This window comes from Plecotus auritus, assembly GCF_963455305.1.
Source record: "Plecotus auritus genome assembly, chromosome: 8".
Taxonomy (NCBI): domain Eukaryota; kingdom Metazoa; phylum Chordata; class Mammalia; order Chiroptera; family Vespertilionidae; genus Plecotus; species Plecotus auritus.
In genome coordinates, this window is record NC_137782.1 from 62,459,976 (window position 1) to 62,477,501 (window position 17,526).

At 44.0% G+C, this 17,526-nt stretch overlaps 1 protein-coding gene across 4 annotated transcripts in view; it reads right to left on the reverse strand.

Moving 5' to 3' along the window:
• Positions 1 to 17,526, reverse strand: part of RALY (RALY heterogeneous nuclear ribonucleoprotein) — a 99,680-nt gene that overhangs the window by 67,240 nt on the left and 14,914 nt on the right. The window lies entirely within an intron of this gene.

Genomic DNA, 17,526 nt, shown 5'->3' on the forward strand with positions numbered 1-17,526 from the left:
ACATGAGGAAGAATCTGATTGATTCTTTTTGTTGTTGTTGTTGTCATCCTATTCACTATATTAACCTGAACTTCTGGGAATTTAAGTGATTACCCAAGGTCACACAGCTAATAAGGGCAAATCAGGACTTGCCTGTATCCTGTGCCTTTTGTGACTTTCAGCATATTTGACCTTTCCAAAGTTTTGAGAGGCAGATGGGATTGGTGTTCTCTGATTAGTCATGCTGTCTCTTCTTCTAAAAAGTCTCATTTGACACCTCCAATCCATTTCAGGCCTAGTCCTGATATTTATCGTCTCTTACAGAACTTATTATTTTTTAATATATTTTATTGATTTTTTACAGAGAGGAAGGGAGAGGGAGAGAGCCAGAAACATCTATGAGAGAGAAACATCAATCAGCCGCCTCCTGCACACCCCCTACTGGGGATGTGCCCACAACCAAGGTACGTGCCCACAACCAAGGTACATGCCCTTGACTGGAATCAAACCTGGGACCCTTGAGTCCACAGGCCGACACTCTATCCATTGAGCCAAACCGGCTAGGGCTCTCTTACAGAACTTTTATAACTTACTTCTAACTCATAGGTCAGCAAACTTTTCCTGTAAAGAACCAAATAGTAAGTATTTTAGACTTTGTGGGCTTATATCAGTCTCTGTAGAGTCAACTCTACCACTGTAGTATGAAAGCAATCATGGAAGAACAAATGAGTGTGGTCTATTTCAGAACAACTTTACGGAAAGAGGCATCAAACTGAATTGAGCCGACAGCCTACAATTTGCTGACACCTGTTCTAATGTACTGTTTCCAATGACTGTCTCCCAATGCATTATACACCCTATCACAGCCCTGCACCCTCATTGGATACCCTCTGCCTACAGGATAAAGTTTAAACTCTACCCTCATCCTCTACCATATCCTTCCCTGCACACTGTACTCCTTTACCCATGCTATTCCCTAACACCTGCAATGTCCTTCTCACTTCCTCTGCCAATATTGCCTATTCAGTGACAAACTCAAATGCCAACACCTGTGAGAGAAGTCTTTGCTTGTTCTGCTTTACATAATTAGCCATACTTATACGACTGTCACTCACTCACCACTGCCTCCCCACTTCTCCACAATTCTAAGCTTCTCAGGGGCAGGGGTAGTATCTTACTCAATTCTGTATCTCTTGCAATACCTAATATTGTACCCCAGTGTCTGCTGACAGATCAGGCTTCTAGGCTGAGCAGAGGTCACTAGAACATAGGGATAGTTGGTTCAACGGAACTATGAGATGACTCACAGCATTAACGGGACTTCAATCTGCTTCAAGGGCTGCCCTCTCTCCCTCATCATGTTGCTTGAGTTTGGCCAGGTAACTAGTTAAGGGTCAAGATCAGGCATTTCACTAGATCAGTGGTCGGCAAACTGCGGCTCGCGAGCTGCGGTTTGCCGCTCTGTTGACTAATGAGTTTGCCGACCACTGCACTAGATGACTCTAGCCTGTGCTAAGATGTGCGAAGGAAATACCCTTTTTTCAGAGCTCCTTGTCCCTGACCTCAAATTGTATCCTTAATATCAGCCATAAACTGAACCTAGATCCAGATTTAGCCCTAGAACAGCAGACAGCCTTCTAATAAGAGCAGGTTCCCAAAGGCAGGGTATTTCACCCAAGGAAAGGCTCAGGTATACAATGCAGTCTGACCTCAATTGAAGAGAGAACACAAAGGTATGTGATAGGAACCATCAGGGGCATCATCTCTGAATGCAAAGGGACCTCTATTGAGATTAGAGGTCCTGAGCAAGCCTGTAGCCCACAAGTATGGCTATCCTAGCTTGGGGAAGCTGTGAGGCCAGACTAAGATGCTAATGGGGGGAAACAAACACATAAAAGAATTATTCTCCCAAGCCCAGAACAGAACAACATCCCATCTGGGTAGGTGAGCTTGTCACAGGCATAGGGTACTTAGCATATCTGCCATTCTAGGATTACAGCTGTCAAGGTTTAATTAGAGTAATTAGAGTTAAAAATGTAATTTCACTTCAGGGGTATTTTGAACTGATCCCATTAATTTCTCCTTTTAAAAGAACAGAGAAAGGAGGGGCAGGCTGAGTGGAACAGAGGATTTTGCCATCAGAGAAGCAAAGTCATGTGCCCGGGCTAGATGAGCTTTCAAACCACTACCAAAAACCCCATCCAGCACCTTTGCAAGTTTGGCTCAGAGGACAGAGAGCTGCTGTTCATCAGCTTCCTCCCTGAAACTAAGTATCAGTTGGCACCTATTAATAAATTCACCTCCTTCTCCCCACCTGCTGCTCCTGTGTTATTGCCACTCAGTAGTTACTATTACAGCCCTAAATCTGGCAAGGGGCTAGTGGTCGGCAAACTGCGGCTCGCGAGCCACATGCGGCTCTTTGGCCCCTTGAGTGTGGTTCTTCCACAAAATACCATGGCCTGGGCGAGTCTATTTTGAAGAAGTGGTGTTAGAAGAAGTTTAAGTTTAAAAAATTTGGCTCTCAAAAGAAATTTCAATCGTTGTACTGTTGGTATTTGGCTCTGTTGACTAATGAGTTTGCCGATACTGGGATAGGGTTTAGGGCTGCTAATATGATTTGTTCCATGATAGAGATTGCTCTAATGTCCACTCCATTATCAAGAGTTCCTGGACACATCTTTATGCTAGTTCCCTGGTCTGAAGTACCCTCCTTGCCTTATCTGCCTCAACTCTTACTATTCCTTCAAAGTACAGATCAAAGTTATCTCCTCCAAGAAAACCCACCTTCATGCCTCTGTAATCCTAGAGTCCCTTGCACAGGCCTCTATTAAGGCACACACAGAATATTGTGATTTGTTTCCTTATTTGACTCTGATGCTAGATGGTGAGGTTTGTCAGGGCAGAGACTGGGTCTTCATCTGGGAATCCTTACCACTAGCGTGCTCTGACACATAGGAGATACTCAACAAATATTTGTTGAATGACACAACTATAGGGGAAATTTGGTCTGACCACACTGGTAGCTGAGCGTGTTAAGCAAGCAGGTTCTGCAACGCCTAGAAATATCCATGAGTCCCTTCCCCTGCCTCCCACAGGGCCAGTTCAGAAACCTGACTCTGCACTGCATGCAGGAGGAAGCCTTCCCATTGATCCCAAATGATGATTGATCTCTCCCATTAGAGCCTGCTCATTCCTTAGGGACCTTGGAAAGGAGATGAAAAAGCAAAAGCAAGCAAAGCCTATCCCCCCATCCTCCTCACCACTGGTTTTAAAGAATTTCCTCCAATCTTTGAAGGGCTCTAGTCTAGAAGCATAAGTATGATCCTAGTTGAGAACAGTACATCAGTTTGGAATCAGTGTTGTAAATAATCATAAATGTTGTAGTGTAGTACAACAGAGAACATGCTGTGTGATACATAGGGCAGCCAAGTCACTTCACTTATGTGAGCTTCAGTTTCCTTTTCCAACCTATTCAGTAGGTTGTTTGGAAAAATAAAAGCAGCTTAACTCAATATTTAACACTTAGTAGGTGTTCAATAAGATCATATTGTATAGTTTATAAAGGTGGGGAATACAAATCAAAGGGAGATGGACACAAGTTAACCATTTCCCCATTTGCTCAGAGCCTGCTGGTCCCACTGGAGGAAGTCTACACCAGCAGAACTGTTGTATTGACAAGTGTAACCAGATCCATTTAATGGTAATCAGATTCTCCCTAGCTAGCAGCTCTCCTCAGGCCTCCTCACAAGCTCCCCAGGCCTGGATGCAGCAGGCCCATATCGATCCACTTCTAATTAGGAGCCAAGTCAGTGCTTCTGACAGGAGGTCAGGGCGACTGCCTCTGCTGTCCTCTGGCCAAAGACTGAAATGCCCTGCTCAGAGTAGGCCCAGAGAAGGAAGACATTTTTGATAGAAAAGGAGCCCAGACTGATCTTATCATAAAGCAGCCTAAAATTTTAGAGCTGAAAGGGTCCTTTATGAGAATGAGCTTTGTTACAACACAGCTGAAAAAGTTGAGGTCCAGCCATAGCCGGTTTGGCTCAATGGATAGAGCGTCAGCCTGTGGACTGAAGGGTTCAGGATCCAATTCCAGGCAAGGGCACATGCCTGGGTTGTGGGCTCGATCCCCAGTAGGGGGCGTGCAGGAGGCAGCCAACCAATGATTCTCTCTCATTATTGATGTTTCTATCTTTTTCTCCCTCTCCCTTCCTCTCTGAAATCAATAAAAATATAAATTTAAAAAAAGAACATTAAAAAAAGAAATTGAGGTCCAGAAAAGATAACTTATCCAAGGTGATACAGGAAGATAATACAGATCTTACTTTTAGTTCTTTCCTCTCGATTGCGAGTTTCCAATCTGGCTACACAACAGAGATTCAGGGAACTTGTTAAAAATACAGTTTGCCTAGCCAGCGTGGCTCAGTGTCGACCTATGAACAGTTCGATTCCCAATCAGGATACATGCCCAGGTTGCGGGTTCAGTCCCCAGTGGGAGGAGTGTAGGAGGCAGCTGATCAATGATTCTCTCTCATTACTAATGTTTCTATCTCTTTCGCCCTGTCCCTTCCTCTCTGAAATCAATTAAACATGTGTATACACACACACACACACACACACACACACACACACACACACACACTGAGTGGCCAGATTATTATGATCTCTGAACACATAATAATCTGGCCACTCAGTGTGCGTATCTATCTATATATATTAGAGGCCCAGTGCATGAATTTGTGCATGGGTGGGGTTCGGCCAGCCTGGCCAGGGGGCGGGGACATGGGCGGTTGGCCGGCCTTGCCTGCTGGTTGAACTCCTGGTCGAGGGGACAATTTGCATATTAGCCTTTTATTATATAGGATATACACTGAGTGGCCAGATTATTATGATCACCTGACATTTGTAGGCAAATTAGCCATACACTGCATATGAGATATGGAAGCCAAAGGCCTGTTCGAACACCTTTGCTGTCTGCAGTTACCAAGATAAAACGTCTCCAATTCGCATAGGAACACAAGGATTGGACAGTCGAGCATTGGAAAAAAGTCATGTGGCCTGATGAATCACATTGCCAGTTGCATCATGCAGATGACAGAGTGAGAATTTGGCGGAAACAGCATGAAAGCATGCACCCCACATGCATGACACAACCCTTCAAGCTGGTGGGGGCAGAGTTATGGTTTGGGGCATGTTTTCCTGGTATGATTTGGGCCCTTTAATTTGTGTGGAACAACGTCTGAATAGCACAACATACCTAAGTATCGTTGCTGATCAAGTTCATCCTATCATGTTGATGGTGTATCCCAATGGAGATGGTGTCTTCCAACAAGGCAATGTGCCATGCCACGGTGCTCGTATTGTGCAGGAGTGGTTTCAAGAACATGAGGGAGACTTTACCTTGCTTAGGTGGCCCCCACAATCACCAGATCTCAATCCAATGGAGCATTTGTGGGACGAAGTTAAAAGAGCCATCAGGCGGCTGGTCCCACAACCATCAAATCTCACAGAACTGGACAGTGCTATTCATCAGGCATGGTGTCAGATTCCTCACATCACCTTTCAACATCTCGTGGAGTCAATGCCAAGAAGAATCATTGCAGTATTGAAGGCAAAAGGTGGCCCAACGAAGTACTGATGGGGTGGTCATAATAATCTGGCCACTCAGTGTATATATACTGTGTGTGTGTATACACACACACACACACACACTAATAAAAGAATAGTATGCAAATTGGTCATAACGCTCTCACAGTAACAACCAAACAGCAGGCTGCATGGGGCAACCAGACCGGCAGGGGGGTTAGCAAGGGATGACCAAACGACTGACCAGCAGGCTGCATGGGGCAACCAGGCCTGCAGGGGGTTAGCGAGGGACGACTAAACGACTGACCAGCAGGCTGTGTGGGGCGACCAGGCCAGCATGGGGGTTAGCGAGGGACGACAAAACAACTGAATAGGCTGACGGGGGGGCAGTGAGGGGCGAACAGGCCGGCAGGGGGGGCAGTTGGGGGCGACCAGGCTGGTGGGTGGGGAGTTGGGGGCGACCAGGCTGGCAGGGGGGGCAGTGAGGGGCAACCAGGCCAGCAGAGGGGGGCAGTTGGGGCAACCAGGCCGGCAGCAGGGGCACTAAGGGATGACCAGGCCGGCAGGGGGCGGAGCAGTTAGGGGCAACCAGGCCAGCAGGGAGGGGCAGTTGGGGGCGACCAGGCCGGCGGGGGTGGGGGGGCAGTTAGTGGCGATCAGGAAGGCAGGCAGGTGAGCAGTTATGAGCCAGCGGTCCCGGATTGTGAGAGGGATGTCCGACTGCCAGTTTCGCCCCAATCCCAGGGATGGGGCCAAAACCAACAGTCGGACACCCCCCAAGGGGTCCCAGATTGGAGAGGGTGCAGGCTGGGCTGAGGGGACCCCCTCCCCCCATGCACGAATTTCGTGCACCGGGCCTCTAGTATATCTTCTACCTAATAAAAGAGTAACATGCTAATTGACCGTATCTTCACGATGCCCACCAGCCAATCAGGAGTGAGTATGCAAATTAACCCAACAAAGATTGTGGGTTAATTTGCATACACAGGCTGCCAAGTGGCTGGGGGCAGGGTGTTCTGCACCACCCCAGCCGCTCTGGGCCTCTGGGCAGTGTGGGAAGGTGGAAAGGCAGCTCCGGGCCGGAGCAAAAAGGCGACTCTGGGCCGGAGTGAAAGCGGTGCCAGCAGCCAGGGGAAGGAAGGCCCATTCTTGCATGAATCTTCATGCATCAGGCCTCTAGTATATATATAGAAGGGAACCTTAAAATACAGGATCAAGTTTAGACATAAGTTCAAATCCACACTGTGTCATAAAAGTGCCATTTAGAAGCAACTCACTACTCTCTGATCCAGCCCTGTCTTTCCCCTACCATAACAGGGTTATTTTATTCTACAGGCCTTATCAGACTTCCTAAAGGTTCACAGGCTTAGCTGTCAGCAAAGACATTTCCTTTAAAAACTAGACTGAATCTAAAATGTCTCTTATGAAGATTAGAAATACTTAAATCTAAGGAATAATGGGAGGTGGTTTGGTATTGAATGTGTGGGACCTGGGGTGTGTCTGGGTAGGGGAGGACTTGTGTGGATATGTAAGGGAGTAGACAGTGTGGTGTCTGTAAGACAGGCTTGCAGAACTCTCATGTCACACACAATTCTGGGTATTTGGGTAGAAAACAATGGAAATGGATAGGAGAATAAATGTGTGGGTACATGGCAGGAGGAGGGAGTAAATGATTTAAAGGTATAAGGGAGACAGTATGGATGTGTATGGAAGAAATGTGTGCACCTTTGTGACTCAATTGTGTGTGATACCAACCTATAGGGATAGGAGGGAATGTGTCTCTGTGTGGCCTAAACACCTACATGAATAAGAAAACAAATCATGAGCATTTCTGACTCATCTAAGCCCTGGTTTTGCCTGAAGGCTCATACCACTTAAGAGTAGGCCTGTCTGCAGAAATTTCTCATTGACATTTTGACAACTACTACAAAAATAATAATGACACTCCCAGCACTGGGGGTGAGGGGGTTGAGACAAATGAGAAACAACTATGCCATTATTACTTCTCAGTTTCACAAGGTGAGGTGTTGCCAGGAGTTAAATATTGTATAGCTGATTCACATATTAACCCAAAGGCCTAGATTTCCTGTATAACCTGGGGAAGAGGGCAAGAAAGAAAGTAGCTAGATAGAGGTAAACCAAACATACTTTTTCTTTCAAAAGGACTGGAGAAATGGGAAGATGAAAGAAAGGCAAGTATTGAGACGAAACCAAAGTAAAAGGCAAATGGGTCTCAAGAGATAAGGAGAACAAAAGGAAAGAAGAACAGAAAGAAAAAAGGTAGAAAAGACAGGAGAAGAGGATTTCGTTTAGGCTGGCCTAGAATTTAGCACACATTCTAGCAGGAATCTGGCTGAGGGATGTATAAATTAGTAGGTGGGAACCTCTGTAATTCATTGTTTTTTATTCCAACTATTTCCTCCATCTGGAATGTTCATCCTGCTATCTTTGCCAAACTGAACTTCAAGGACATATTCAAATGCTACCAGCTTCTAGAAGCTTCCAAGATTTCTACCAGTTAGAAGGTATCTCTTCAGGACCAAGAGCTTCCCTTGCCACCACCAACATGGAGACTTTGGAATGCCCCAACCTGAAGCTGAAGCCGCCCTGGATACACATGCTCTAGGCCATGACAGTGTATGCTCTGGTAGTGGTGTCTTACTTCCTCATCACAGAGGAATAATTTATGCTATTGGTGAACCTCCAAGTGCTGGCTCTAGGACTGATAAACATGGGCATCAGAGACCACTGGCTTTCTTGGCCTACAGGGTAAATGGACATTATGGTAGGACTCGCATCCAGCTTCCTGTCTACAATGGAAGTTTAGGTTTCATAATCCTAGACTGATACAGTGCTCCAAACACTCCAAAACTCAATAGATTTCTTCTTCTATTCATTGGATTCATCTGTATCGTATTGAGTTTTTTCATGGCTAGAGTATCAGAATGAAACTGCCGGGCTATCTAATGGGTAGCAGGCTTTTTGAGAAGAAATCTGTGGATACTGGATGTGTTCCTGTTAATGAAGTTTTAAAGGCTATACCAAACCTCTGATATGAAATATGGAAAAGGATGAAAAGCATCATAGAAGAAGCATCTAGTAGAAACATGGGAGCATATTAAGGCTCAGACTACAATATCTTCTTGGTATCAGAGACAAGTTTATCACAGTGTTTTTTTCCTGCTGACCTACATTGACATACCAATGATGTTAAGTGGCATTTTCTTCTCAGTTTTTAATTTCTAAAAAAAAAATATACTCCAGGAGGAGGATACAAGGTGGCGGCGTAGGTAAACACTTAAACTGCTGCCTCGCACAACAATTTCAAAACTACAACTAAAAGACAAAACGTCTATCACCCAGAACCACGGGAAAGCTGGCTGAGTGGAAGTTCTACAACTAGAAGGAAAGAGAAAAGAGTATTGAGACATGCACAAGCGCTGAAAAGCTGAAGTACGGAGGAGCGCGAATCGGGCTGGCAGTGGGCGACTGGGAGTGCTGCTTTTTTCAACCCGAAAGGAGACAAGCTCCCGATTACTCCGAACTCCAGTTTCTGGGGAGGTGCGGGGGACCCAAACTCCTACGGGGAGAAACTGGACTGTCTGCCGTGGGGTCAGAAGTGAGGGTGGCTTGCTTGCAGGGCTGCGCGCAGGAATAATTGTTTACTGCGCTGGGGCGCAGGACTCAGGGACGCAGTCAGAGACGCAGAGCTGGCTTACTGGCAGCCATGGCTCCTTGCCACGCCCTAGCCTAGTGACGTCCTGAGACCCCACCCTGCACAACCTACAAACCCACCCAAGCTCCAAGCAGCGGCTTTAGCATATGAATGGCCTGCCCTATCGCAGCTTAACCTAGCAAACTTGCAGCCCGGGTCAGACAGCTCCAAAACCTCCAAACCCCAAGCAAAGAGGAGAAAACTGTAGTTCTCGCTGTAGCTCCTGCTGGGTGGCCTCAGACAGTAGCTGACCTGCACCCCAATGGAGATCCAGAAGCCAGTGTACCTAGTGGACAGTGTGAGACACCAGATTTCAACTCCTCACATCCATAAGTGACACATTCAAGAGGCAGACTCAGTGAGCACCAAAGCCCCACTGAAACAAGTCCTGCACCATAAGCGTGTCTCCAGCGCAGCAGTTCTTCTATTATAGACACAGCGGGTCCTCACAGCCAAATGGCCTAGAGGTCAATTCCTCTCAGTGTACCAACAGCAATCAAGGCTTAACCACACCAAGACTTTGCACTCAGCCCACAAAGGGGTGTACCAAGAGCGTCCACCTCAGGAGACAAAGCCACTCCATCAACACAGGGAAGCAGCAAAATGCGGAGACAAAGAAACATGTCACCAATGAAAGAAATGGAGGAAATCAAACTACTGGACAACATAGAGTTCAGAACCACATTTATAAGGTTACTCAAGAATCTTCTAAAATCCGCTGAGGAACTTAGTGAGACCTTTAAGGATCTTAATGAGAATGCCAAAAAAAATGGAAAAGGACCAGTCAGAAATTAAGCATACACTGTCTAAAATAAAGAATATACAGAAACTCAACTGTAGATCAACGTACCCCAAGAATCAAACCAAAGATTTGAAACATGAGGAAACAAAAAACACCCAACCAGAAAAACAAAAAGAAAAAAGAATCCAAAAATATGAAGATAATGTAAGGAGCCTCTGGGACAACTTTAAGCATACCAACATCCGAATTTTTGGGGTGCCAGAAGAAGAGAGAGAGCAAAATATTGAAAACCTATTAGAAGAAATAATGACAGAAAACTTTCCCTACCTGGTGAAAGAAATAGACTTACAAGTCCAGGAAGCGCACAGAACCCCATACAAGAGGAATCCAAAGAGGACCACACCAAGACACATCATAATTAAAATACCAAGGGCAAAAGACAAAGAGAGAATCTCTCTTTTTTAAAAAAAAATATATTTTATTGATTTTTTTACAGAGAGGAAGGGAGAGGGATAGAGAGTTAGAAACATCTATGAGAGAGAAACATCGATCAGCTGCCTCCTGCACATCCCCTACTGGGGATGTGCCCGCAACCAAGGTACATGCCCTTGACCGGAATCAAACTTGGGACCTTTCAGTCTGCAGGCTGACGCTCTATCCACTGAGCCAAACCAGTTTCGGCCAAAGAGAGAATCTTGAAAGCAGTAAGAGAAAAACAGTTAGTTACCTACAAGGGAGTATCTTGTCAGCTGATTTCTCAACAGAAACTATGCAGGCCAGAAGGGAGTGGCAAGAAATATTCAAAGTGATGAACAGCAAGAACCTACAACCAAGATTACTCTACCCAGCAAAGCTATCATTCAGAGTTGAAGGTCAGATAAAGAGCTTCACAGACAAGAAAAAGCTAAAGGAGTTCATCACCACCAAACCAGGATTACATGAAATGCTGAATGGTATTCTTTAAGAAGAGGAAGAAGAAGAAAAAGGTAAAGATAAAAATTATGAACAACAAAATGACATCAAATACATACCTACCAACAAGTGAATCTAAAAATCAAGTGAATAAGAAATCTGAAGAACAGAATGGACTGGTGAATAGAATCAGGGACATAGAAAGGGAGTGGACTGACAATTCTCAGGGGGAAGGGAGTGTGAGGGGTACGGGAAGAGATTGGACAAAAATCTTTTTTTTTTTTAAATATATTTTATTGACATTTTACAGAGAGGAAGGGAGAGGGATAGAGAGCTAGAAACATCGATGAGAGAGGAACATCGATCGGCCGCCTTCCGCACACCTCCCACCGGGGATGTGCCTGCAACCAAGGTACATGCCCTTGACCGGAATCGAACCTGGGACCCTTGAGTCCGCAGGCCGACGCTCTATCCACTGAGCCAAACCGGTTTCGGCGGACAAAAATCTTACACCTATGGAGATGAAGACAGTGGCGGGGGGTAAGGGCATGGGGTGGGGTGGGCAATCAGGTGGAGGGGAGCTATGGGGGGGAAAAAAAAGAGGAACACCTGTAATAATCTGAACAAGATTTATTTAAAAAAAAAACAATATGGGGATAATAACTCCCATCACATAAAAAAAAAAAAAAAGAAAATATACTCCATTTCTACACCTATAATATTAGTGATTATTTTTTTTACAAGCCTCAATGTTTTATGGAGATGACATTTCTTTCAGAAATTAATGTAAAATCAGGAAACAAAATCTATAAGCTGAGAACTCAGGACAGCTGATCAGCTTTACCTGTGGTGCTTTGCCTTTAGACAGAGTATGTGGCAGTACATTATTTCAGATGTGTATGTAAGACTGTTTCCTAAACAGGTGTATGAAAGGAGCAGAAATAAAGAATTTTTATAATTAAAAAACAAAATATAATTCCCGTACATCTCCAAAGCACTTTTTCATATTTCATCTGTAGCATTTAACATTCAACTTTATACGATGGGTACTGTCACTCATTCTGCCAGGCCTATTACAGAGACACAAGGAAAACAGGGATAAGCAGCACACTGTCCCCTGGCTCATATGGTCTCTATACCAGTGATTTTCAACCTTTTTCATCTCATGTCACATGTAAACTAATAACTAAAATTCTGCGGCACACCAAAAAATATATTTTTTGATGTTCTGACAAAAAATGGGTATAGTTTTTATCCATTCACACTGAATGACTGCTGTTGTGTTGGATGTCATTTGTTTAATTTGATAATCTAAGGGAAAAGGTTGATGCCGCCCTGACTAAACAGTCAGGTATTGAATGTTTTAAAAATTCTTGTAGCACACTGGTTGAAAATTGCTGTTCTATACTATAAATGAGAGCAGTTTTGGGTGTGATAGAACACCAAAATACAACCATAAAAGTAGAAGCAAAATACAAAGATCAAAATTAATTCTGCTTATAGAGCAATCAGGGAAAGCTTTATTGAGAAGGTAGCAATTGAACTGTATGAAAGATGAGTAGGAGTTTGTCACATAAAGAGGAAAGGGAGTTGCCCAGTCAGTGTGACTCAGTGGTTAAGCACTGACCCATGAACCAAGAGGTCATGAGTTCCATTCTGGTCAGAGCATATGCCTGGGTTTTGGGCTCAATCTCCAGTAGGGGGCATGCAGGAGGCAGCCAAGCAATGTTTCTCTCTCATCAATGTTTCTATCTCTCTATCCCTCTCCCTTCCTCTCTCTCTAAAAATCAATAAAAACATTTTTTTTAAAAAAAGGAAAGGGAGTTACTAGAACTTTCTACTTAGAGGGAATTGTTAAAACAAAGTCATTCCACTGAGCAGGAGCACAAGGAAACAGTGGGTGTTACACACCAGGCAGCTGACAGAAGGCAGCAAAATCAGGTGGCACCAGACTGTATGAGCCCTGTAGCCAAGTCCAGAATTGACATTTTATCCTTTCTAACCTGTGTGAGGATAAAGAGGCAGTAATTTAAAGACATCTAATCTCCCTTATTTAGTTGCCTACTTAGAGCAAGTCTCCTAAAAAAATGTGGAAAACATGTCCAATCCCAGATTGCGTCTATTGCACTAGCATTATAAGAATTTCACAGTGAGGAGAAGGGCAACAGTGAGAGAAAAACAAAAGATAAAGAATGGAGGAGGGGTTGATGCAGAAGGGAAGGTAGTAGGGCTCAAGGAGGAAAAAGCTGGAGGGGAGGAAACAGAAGAGGGAAAGATGCAAGGAAGGCACAAGGTGGGACAGATCTAGCTTGGCACTGAAGCTCCTTTTGCTTAGCTGTCTTCTACATCTTTCTAGGTAGAAAAAATAAGGTCAATCTGACGCTAGTGACAGAAATAGACCCTCTGCACCAAGATGAGGCTGAGCATGCTACTAACTGCCACCTCTACCCTTCCTTTGCTCACAATGATGGGACTGTATCAAGAAGTGAAGTTCACCATCCCAAAGTATGCCAGGGAAGCCCCTTACCCCATACCGTAGGAGCATGTGAGGCAGGAGTACCAAAGGCATGGAGTTTAAAGTGGGCCTAGGGTCCTAGAGAACAACTCTACTTCCTTCTCTGGACCTTAGTTCATCTGGAAAACAAGGAGAGTAAATGAGAAGCTCTCTAAGGGCTGAGATAGCCTGTGAGTTCAGTAGATGCTTCCTACAGCCAGTGATGTTTAATGTGGGAATTATCCTAACTTTTGAACTCTTAATTTCACTCTTTCCCCTCCGAGCTATATGGCCAGTCTAAAGCTAGAGAGGAGCCAGACCCAGGATTGCAGCCATCCCTGACACCATCATCCATTTGGCCCTGTCCAAAGTCTAGTTCCTGCCCTGACCTGTTTATTTCATAGGTCATGAACAGATACTCAGTCCCAAAGATTTGTTTTGTCTGACTCACACAAGTTTATTTAAAAACCTCTAAAGGCCCTAGCAGGTTTGGCTCAGTGGATAGAGCATTGGCCTGCGGACTGAAGGGTCACGGGTTTGATTTCAGTCAAGGGCACATGCCCTGGTTGTGGGCTCAATCCCCAGTGGGGGGCGTGCAGGAGGCAGCCAATCAATGATTCTCTCTCATCATTGATGTTTCTCTCTCTCTCTCTCTCTCTCTTTCTCTCTCTCTCCCTTTCTCTCTGAAATCAATAAAAATATATTTTAAAAAATAATAGTAATAAAAACTATTAAGCCCTAGCCAATTTTGCCTCAATGGTTAGAGTGCTGGCCTGAAGACCAAAGGGGTCACAGGTTCGATTCCTCAAGGGCATGTACCTCGGTTGCAGGTTCCCCAGCCTGGGTAAGGGTGAGTGGGGGAGGCAGCCAAACAATGTGTCTCTCTCACATCAATGTTTTTCTCTCTCTCTCTCTCCCCCACCTCCCTCCCTTCCCTTCTCTCTAAAAATCAATGGAAAAAATACCCCTGGGTGAAGATTAAAAATAAAAAATAAATAACCCTTAAGTTAACTGCCAACATTTAAAATCAGATCTCATTTTTAAATTTCTAGCTTCTCTTAAAAATATCAGCGATCTGGCAACACTAGACCCTCTGTAGTAAAGGTCAAAGGGCCTACTATAATCCTGTAATTTATTTGATGCTTTCTCACTTTATTAATAAAAATTCATGCTAACATTATCCATTCTATAACATGATAATAAGAGTAAATTTTTAAATTACTAGTTATAATATTTAAACCAATCCAACTTCAAAAAATCTGAGTACACTGACACTTTAGGAAGATATGTTTTATCTTGTGACTTCATGTATCACATGATATGCAGCCATGTATCCCAGTTTTAGAAACTCCAACAGTTTATCTATTCACTCAAAAAAATACCTAGGTCCTATGGTACGCAATAGGGTAACATTAATTAACAGGACAAACATGGTTCTTCCGTGGAGCTTACGGTCCAGGGGGCTATAATAGAAAGAAGCCATATAGAAGAGGAAGCACAAAGAAACACTAAACCGAGGATCTTGAGTTTATTTCACAACATAGTGACCCCTTAGGCAAGTTGTTTAACCTCTCTGGACCTCTGTTTCCTTGTCTGCAAAAAGAAAGACTTAATTAGACAGTTGGTCCAAAACAGTCCTTTCCAGTACAAAATTCTACTAGCATCACAAGAACTTAGCCCAATATCGTTTTTTGAGTTCCTAATACTTATTAGTTTCCTCCTTTTATCTGGGAAATAATGATCAGTTGTCATGAAAATTACCATGGTGCTCCACATTCTATATGACGATATTACAGTAATTAAAAGAAGCCAAAGGGAACAGTCAGCAAAAGAGTTGGTTACTTACTCAGAAAGTCACCTACTTTCAACAAAAAGGAGCTACTGTTCATTTGAGCAGCGGGGGAGGGGGGGAGTTAAAAAGACTAGGTTTAGACTCACAAGTAAAACAGTTTCGATTTGTATTATATGTCATGATTTCTTTCATGAGGCATCAGACCCACTTTCCCCAAGCTTGTGGGTGTTAGAGGCTTCTAAAAAATGCCAATTTTACAAAGCCAAGGTTCACTGAGTCTTGACTAGTTTGCTGTCCTTGTGAAGTTCTAAAACAAGCCAGAAAGACTTACTAGCCAACAGGGGCACCAAAAGTTCATAGTAAAATGAAGATAATTCATCTAGTCCCAGGAGACTAAGAGCACTGCACTGTAACTGGGTAAAGTCCCTTCAATGTTAGCAAGTTTCATTTAGAGCCCCCACCCCATCCCGACCAAGCAGGTAGCAAAACTTAGTACAGCTGACCAAGTGTTTCAAAGAAAAAACTTCTAGCCTGATGACAAATGGCAAACGGTACTGGGCGTTTAGGAAATGTTGTGGACTTGGATAAACTTGAGAACAAATATGCTCTGCCTAAAGGAGCCAACCAATGAGGAAGTAGCATGTGGAATAAAGGAGAGAAATGAAGAATGTGATTCTGTAAACTCAAGCATTTTGCCAAATTGGGCTGGTACTCTAAAGGCCTCCCCAAAGATCAGAGCCATGTGCCCCAGTGTCCAAAAGAAAAAAGAAAGCCAAGCTACAAGCTTCTTGAACATGGACAGGCCAGGGCACAAGGAGTCCTAATACAGGGAGTCCCTGGGTAGAGGGCTCAGGAAGTGAAGCCTTCTGTAAAATAGCTAGGGACTATTCCCACTCCTGTGTATAGGAAAATTGCTCATGGTCAGCATCAGCCTCCAGGCCCAGCTACTTCCAAAAAATCCTCCACCCTCTTCAGGATAATTCAGTCACCCTCATAGTCCGCATGCCAAGGCCTCTGATCTCATAACAGTATTTCCACTGACAGCCCCAATCTCCCCAGACTGGGGTCCCACTCAAAAGCACTGCATGACAAACAAAACAGGTATGCAGGCCAAACACATCCCAAGGGGCTGCCAGTTGGCAACTTCTGATCTAGAGGATAAGATCCTCTGAAAAGATCTGGAACTGAAAGGACTTAGGAGTCCCCTAAGGACTCTAACTTTGGTTAGAGGAGCTGCTTTTCCAAGGAGCTATCCAGGGTCCTATATCATTTGGATCCTGAACTTTAGGAACCATGGTTCCACAGCCTTCTTCTCTGTCAAAATATTTTTTTTAGAAAAAGAAAGATATAAAGAAGACATTAGGTATCTATTACATGTAAAGCACTATAGGGATACAAATGTCTGAACCTTCTTTTGACTTTTGACTTTAGTAGTTGTATGTCAGCCTAGACCCCAGTGCCACTTGCCTGTCACCCAAATTACTATAAACCCAAAACACTTCTCTGCTTGACTTCACTCCTATATACCACATTCATTTTAATGTCTTGGCTAGCCAGTGAGATAAAGGTTCAGCAGCTTGGTTCCCCCGCAAAAGGGATACCATTAAACTCTTCTCCCTGGACTCCACAATGAAAAGTTCCTTTTCTTTACAAAAGAGCATACATAATTGCCCCATTGCAGTCAGATGTCCTTAGGAGTGAACAGTACAATGATAAACCTATGCTTTCCCCTGAATCAAGATGGCATTCCCCATGCTTCACTCCATCGTTATACTATCATCCCCAGATTCCCTCAGCATTTCCATAAAATCAGTAACACCTTTGCCAAACAGAAAACTTATTGCCCTTGAAATATTAACTCAGTCCAAGGAGAAAAGGTTTATTGCTGGGAAAACTTTGTTTTTTATTTACCAGGTCCTCAAGCTAGATTTATGAGCAGGGAGAACACAACAAAAACAGTTTTTAGGAAGAGGTGCCTGGTCGCAGTGAGTAGTATGGCATAAAAGAAATCAAGACAGGATGCAGGGAGGCTAGGAGGGAAGCCTGTATGGGAAAATTAATGGTCTTATCGTCTCATTATGACCAATAGGGCCTCCATGTCTGAAACCAGGTGTGATCCCACAGTCCCTATCTGACTAAATGCTCCTTGAAGACAGTCTTATACCTATGAGTATCAGTACCATGCCATCGTAGGCACTCAAATGGTCAGACACATAGAATACTACTCCTGTAAGAACTCTCAGTGTACATATCATAGAAACTAAGGCCCAGCAAACTTAAAATGATTTGCCCAAGCTCACAGAATAGGT